The 6,863-nt window shown below is 29.2% G+C and overlaps 1 pseudogene across 1 annotated transcript; it reads right to left on the reverse strand.

The window, feature by feature from the left end:
- Positions 1-658: 658 nt before the first annotated feature.
- LOC145166050 (cytochrome P450 CYP72A219-like) lies at positions 659-6,310 on the reverse strand (annotated as a pseudogene). The gene is made up of 6 exons (XR_013740335.1): positions 5,782-6,310; positions 2,233-2,453; positions 1,906-2,147; positions 1,422-1,806; positions 1,178-1,257; positions 659-1,137 (listed from the first exon to the last, which is right to left on the reverse strand). The product of XR_013740335.1 is annotated as a cytochrome P450 CYP72A219-like (transcript).
- Positions 6,311-6,863: the final 553 nt, after the last annotated feature.

The raw sequence follows: 6,863 nt of genomic DNA on the forward strand, positions 1-6,863 counted from the left end.
GAACTTAAATAAAATTCAAAATATGAAAAAAAAATCCCAATTAACAAATACAAATAAATCATTCAAATAACATTAAAAACCTTCAATTTTTAAGTAACATGACTCCCACTTCCACCAACACCACTTTCACTTTCGACACGACTTTCATCTCTATCATCAATATTCTCCGTCTTGATGGCTCCATATAGGTCCTCAAGTTGGACATCCATTTTTTTTAAATTACTAAAATTAAAATGACTTATTAGTGAAACGAGAAACGTTACATACGAGGCCAAGGCCATAGAGAATTAATGTATTGTCGGCCTCAAGATTCAAGAATAAGATGACAATTAGTGTTGCACTTTAAAAATATAAATATCATTATAATTTATAAATTAGTAATTAAATTGTTAATGTAAATTATATTGAATATATATAAAAGTTAAATGGGTTAGTGAACTGAAAACATGTTGATAACTTTTACTCAACTCGGCCTATTTAATAAGACGATCTAGATGGGTTGATTCATGTAACTTAAACGGGTTGAAATCTCAACTCATCCACTTTATTTTGCATTTTCTTTGGGTTAGAAATGGATTGGTGGATTGGATCCTTTTTTATTGACTCTATTTCTATTTACTTTATTGTAAGTCACAGAAAAGTTCCTACTAATAAAGTATTGTACTATCAAAAAAATTGGATTACCATCTAATAATTTTTTACATAGCATGTGAATCATGCCTTATTGTACAATGAGCATAGCATAGAAAACATGTAACAATATTTGTAGTTGTTTTTCGCTACAACAACCACTAAAGTTTGTGTAGAATCAATTGAGCACCATGTTGAGGTTGTAGAGTGAGGATAGTATGTGGAGCATGTGCGTACAATGGAGAAATCTCGAAGGAGAAACCTTTTAGAATCATAACGAGTGCCAATTTTGCTTCCAGCATAGCAAAGTTTTGCCCGATACACATACGTGGACCACCTCCGAAAGGGAAGTATGATGCTTGTTCCTTTGTTGCCTTTGACACACCTTCTGCAAATCTCTCAGGCTTGAACTCGTGCACATCATCCCCCCAAACATCACTATCATGATGTAAAAGCATCATGTGCAAGTAGAGGAGTGAACCGGCTGGTAAGATTATATTTCCTAATGTAGTTTCTTCACGAATCATCCGTCCCTATATTTCCTAATGTAGTTTCTTCACGAATCATCCGTCCCAATCCTGTACCAGCTGGGTATAACCTAAGTACCTCGTGAAATATCATATTAATCTGCAAAATAAATAATTACTACATAACTCTTGTTAAGTACAATAATAAAAAAGTGACGAGGAATGTAATCATGTTTTCTTTTATTTTTTGTGTTAAAATATTTTGATTGACCAGGTTTAAAAACAGTTTGATAAATCCAATCACAAGAAGAAAAAAGAACTTACAGCTTTTACATGACTTAATCCGTCAATATTTGGCTTTCTTTCTCCGAACACCTTTAAAACTTCATCTCTAGCACGGTCTTGCCAGTTTGTGTGTTGAGCTAACAAAATCATTGTCCAAGCGAGAAAATTTGCAGTAGTTTCTTGCCCCGCAAAATAGAAAAGTTTACATTCTTGAATGACTTCTTCGGTACTAAGTCCGAACTTGGTGTTCCCTTGTTGTTTGATTTCTTTGTAATTGGAATCCAATAATATGCCCAATAAATCGTCGCTACTACCTTCCCCGACTTTCAATTTTGTCACTCGTTTATTAATAATTTTATTTATTGTAGCCTTCACTTCTCTGTCAATCTCCTTCATCCTTCTATTTTTCTTTGTAGGCAAAAATCTACAAATTCATAATTGAATAATTAAACAACATTAAATTCATCGTTATTGGAACGAATAGGAGGCTAAAACCAAAATTATTGACGGAAAGCTTGCTCACCGTGAACCTGGAATATACAATGATTCTAGAGCCTTGAAAACTAGCGCTGCTTGTTCTATTTGAAGTTCGAATATCTTTCTTCCTTCTTGATAGCTACTACCAAATGTTGTACGTGAAATTACATCACTAGTAAAGGTTTGGAGATGAGGATACACATCCACTTCACATGATGTTTCTTTCGTTAATTCTTCCCATTTGTTGATCATCTCACTACAGCTAACGTAAAAAGCAGGTAACATATGCTACAAATATGGAACATTGACGAAATCAGTAGTTTATAATTACATATTGGCACTTTTGCTCAGATAATATATTAAGAACATGAACCTTAAGCTTTTCGACATGGAAAGCCGGATTGATAATCTTTTTATGTTTTGCCCATTGATCAGCCTCAACATATGCTAGCCCTCTTGCTAGCAACTTTGTTAACGGATTTCCACCTTTCAGCTTTGGAAACCGAGAATAATTGGCCAAAATCTCTTGTATTAGTGCAGGTTCTGTTATGTGTATCATAGGTAGTGGGCCCATCCATGTATAGAAATTCTTTCCTTTACCTGTACATAAATATTTTCACTCTTCCATAAAACACGAGTTTTTCAACCATAAGATCCAATAGCTTTACTTTTTTTTCACTACATTTTAGATGAAAAACTATTTACTTTTTTTTTTCACTACATTTTAGATGAAAAACTATTTACTTTTTTTTTCAAGAAAAAGTGATTCATATTTAAAGAAATTTTCAGAAAAGTCATTAATGTCTATAAATGTTTTTAGAAAAACCATCTATATTTCAATAAAATTTCATAAATGGTTTATAAATTTGACCAATCAAATGTTCAAAGTCTGAAATTTTGATATGGTTTGTAGGTAATATCAATATGTAATACAAGGGCGGAACGTACCTGATTTTTTTATGTTCTTATACCTAAAATATATGTGTATAGATGTAGTTTTATTTATTCATAACTACTCGACCTCTCCAGATTCATAATACATCTTTATAAATGCAACTCAAGAAAACTATTTATTTTATATTATTTAGTAATTAACTTCAAAAAAGCTTGAAAATCAATATTATATCGTTATCTCGTTAGATATTGGAATAATAGGTAAGGAAAATAAATAAGTAGTTAACAAAAGCTCCAAAAATTACTGAAAACCCAAACAAATCCTATAAAAATTAGGATACAGGTTGATTAAGGAAACAAAAGCTCTATATGAAAACCAAAAAAGTATTCAAATGTAAAACTTATTGTTTAGAAGAAAAAAAAACCCCCGCTAAGATGTGTACACCTCCATCCGACTTTTCATCAGAAAATATGGTGGCTGCCTTCGGAGTGCTAACTGATCCCTTTCTTCTCTCTGCATTCGGTGACCTTTCTGCTCTTTTGGTCTCTCCTCTCTGTCGTACGCTGAAATGGAACACTGACTAACGACCGCCGTCAACGATGCGCTTTTTATCTCTCCTCTTTGTTGTTCGCCGATCTACAAATCCGACCAGCAGCCTCCGAGGCTGTGAGTTCTTCGTCTCTCATCCCCGCTAGATCTGTAAATTCTTTCTCTTTTTCTCATTATTTTTCCCCTCCCCCTTCCTAGTTTCTATCACTAGATTAATAGAACTTAGATATGATAAAATTTGAATGACACATTAGGTTATTAGCTGTCAAAGTACTATAACGCTGTAAAAAGGGAGAATGCTTTAATATTAAATTGTTATTTAATTAAACAAAAGAATACCATAAAGTTTTATAGAACAAAATTTTTTAATATATAATTATAAGTCAAAATACCAATCATATACTATACATGACCTTCCTGTCGGTTTTTGTTAAAAATCTTATATAGATAACTTTGTTAAAAATCTTATATAGAGTCAAAAACTTACAAATAAGTATTTTGAATAACTATGTTTGTTTAAAAGTTATTTTGCTATATTTATTATTAATGGTTAACGATAGCAGTTATTATAATTTTGTAATAGTTTCGAAACAAATTAAACATTTTTATATTATTTTATAGTAATAGTCGTTATTATAATTTTATAATAACTTCGAAACAAATTAAACTTTTTTATATTGTTTTGAGACTTTGTCTTAAAGTTTTGGTTTCGGCCCCTCCGGTGATAATGTGTTCGTGTTCCGCCCCTGATGAATAACAAAGTAATGATATAGACCTAATATTGGTATGTGTAAATGGCCTTTTTGGAGATAGCTACGTACGCACTAGACTTAAATTGATCATGTATGATGTATGTAATAAGTAAAAACAGCAACATGCTTTCCTGAAATTATAAAGACAACTAAAAATAGTTCATAAGGCAAGGGATAGTTATTAAAAAGATTATAAAGACGACTAAAATATCAATGTACTTTGATCCCACCCGTGAAACCCTTTCAAAATATTTCAAGTCTTATATGCATTTGATCATCTACAGAGATTATTTAATGGACGCATGATGTTTCAAAGATCCGATTACACCTTCTTGCACATGATATAGGAGTTTTTAACCAAAATGGGGTTATTGAAAAAAATATTTACCAATCTAGTATAGTATGAAAATTATTTACTAAACTAGTGTTTTTCTTCATTTTTTTTTATTTTTCAATATTTCTTATTGTTTTTCTATTTATTAAAAAATCAGCTTTTTTACTTTTTTTAATTCAGTTTTTTTTACTATTTATTGTTTTTAAATATCAGTTTATTTTTTTTATTTTATTTTTGTTTCAGTTTTTTTTATTAAATTTTATATACTTTTATTTACTATACATTTAACATAAATATCTAACATACAAAAGAGCTTTATTATTTTGGTTCATTATATGCCTATTTGATTAATTTTTTTCTACCGTTTATATAGTGATTACGAGTTTACTTTAATTTTCTTACCATTTATTTATATATATATTTTAAAAACTTAACCGTTTACAAAAATAAGTTTTTTCTCATGTCTTTATTTATACAACCTTTGCATGCTTTTTAATTGAGTTTCTTTACATTGAAAATAAAATATAAAAAGCAAAAGTAATAGTTGTGTTATAAAATTTTGTCCATATATTTTTTTTTACAATTTTGTTTTCACGTGTTTTGAAATAATAGTTTTTATTGATTTGGAAATTTGTTTTCTAAATATTTTTTACATATTTCGTTTTATGCATGTATTTTATGATTTCTTTCGTTTTACAAATTAGATTTTTTTTAAAATTTGTTTTCTATGTTTTTACATATTTGTTTTTATGTAAAGACAAAAAATATGTAAACTTTTGCTTTTTATATTTTATAATGTAAAGACACTCAATTAAAAAGCATGCAAAGGTTGTATAAATAAAGACATGAGAAAAAACTTGAATTTGTAAAAGGGTTAAGTTTTTAAAATATATGTATAAATAAATGGTAAGAAAATTAAAGTAAACTCGTAATCACTATATAAACGGTAGAAAAAAATTAATCAAATAGGCATGTAATGAACCAAAATAATAAAGCTCTTTTCTATGTTAGATATTTATGTTAAATGCATAGTAAATAATAATAATAATAATAATAATAATAATAATAATAAACTGATATTTAAAATAAATAGTAAAAAAACTGAAATAAAAAAAAGTAAAAAAGCTGATATTTTAAATAAATAGAAAAACAATAAGAAATATTGAAAAATAAAAAAAATGAAGAAAAACACTAGTTTGGTAAATATTTTTCAAACTATACTAGATTGGTAAATATTTTTTTCAATAACCCTATTTTGGTTAAAAACTCCATGATATACATTGTAACCCTTATATTTAGGATCTTACTGTTTGACTTTGGTCAAAACCATACCACCTTTTAAAAAACTCAATAAATAAACTCTACTAGATGCTCTTATAATTATATACATACCATAAGTCTTGGCGGAGTCATAAAAAATGGCATGACACGTGGGATGATATCGTCGGTGAGATTTATGGGTTTCGATTTGGCATCAGTAGTCATCTGCATCATCTCTTTTATGTCTCCATATAGAAATTTGTAGGGAGTTCCGTTTAAACCTTGTTTTCTGAGGAACTTGTCCATCTTCTTCGGTTTCAACCAGACCCAGTTGAAAAATCTCCATCCGTATATCATCACTATCACTCCAACAACACATACCACTGTGTTGATCATACTAAAACTTAGCTCCATTTCTAGAGGTGGTAGGGCGTTTTTATTTTCCCTAACTATGAAGATCTGATAAGTGATATCAGTCAAACATGTGAATATGTGATTCGAAGAGAAGTTGTAATCGATTTTGACTTTTGAGTGTTGTTGAAGATGACTGACTGAAGGGAGTTTATTTATCGATGGATAATTTTCAATCAAGTCCCTTGTGTTTGAGTTATTATGGTTATGATCCATATGGTGTTATTGTTTTTCAGTAGTCTATAACTCTATTGTGTACAAGGAAAGTGAAATAAAAAGGATAAAGTGTTATCGATTATGGATTTATATATTTACAATTAAATCAATAACAACGTTCAGTTCTAGTTTGATCAAATTCACTAATATAGATAGTTAACTTACGAATCTAACTATTAGATAATAAAGTTTACTTTTTTGATTTGACATAACAAATATTTATATTTTATTTATGTAATAAAAGAAAATTTGCCATCAAAATAAAACTCATAATGAATTTTTATATTTCATCATCTTCTCTTGATTTTTCAAGTTTTGCTGCCAATTTCAAATATTTTATGGGACATAAAGACTCAAGAAATGCAATTTCAATTTTCAAGTATTAATTTTGGAGAGAACGTAGAGAAAGCAAAACTTTTAAGACACACATGTAAGATGATGATAAGTCCAGGTACCAATGTTGTATTTTACTTTTAAGAGTCAACTAGAGATGGAATCTGACCCTACCCTTTAGGTGTTGAAAATTGAGATTGACGTCCTACTTGCTGCAAAAGAAACAAGATTGACTTGCTGAACAACAGAAGAAG

The sequence above is a fragment of the Lactuca virosa genome, chromosome 3 (genome assembly GCF_052849685.1).
Source record: "Lactuca virosa cultivar CGN04683 chromosome 3, Lactuca_virosa_CGN04683_v6, whole genome shotgun sequence".
Lineage (NCBI taxonomy): Eukaryota > Viridiplantae > Streptophyta > Magnoliopsida > Asterales > Asteraceae > Lactuca > Lactuca virosa.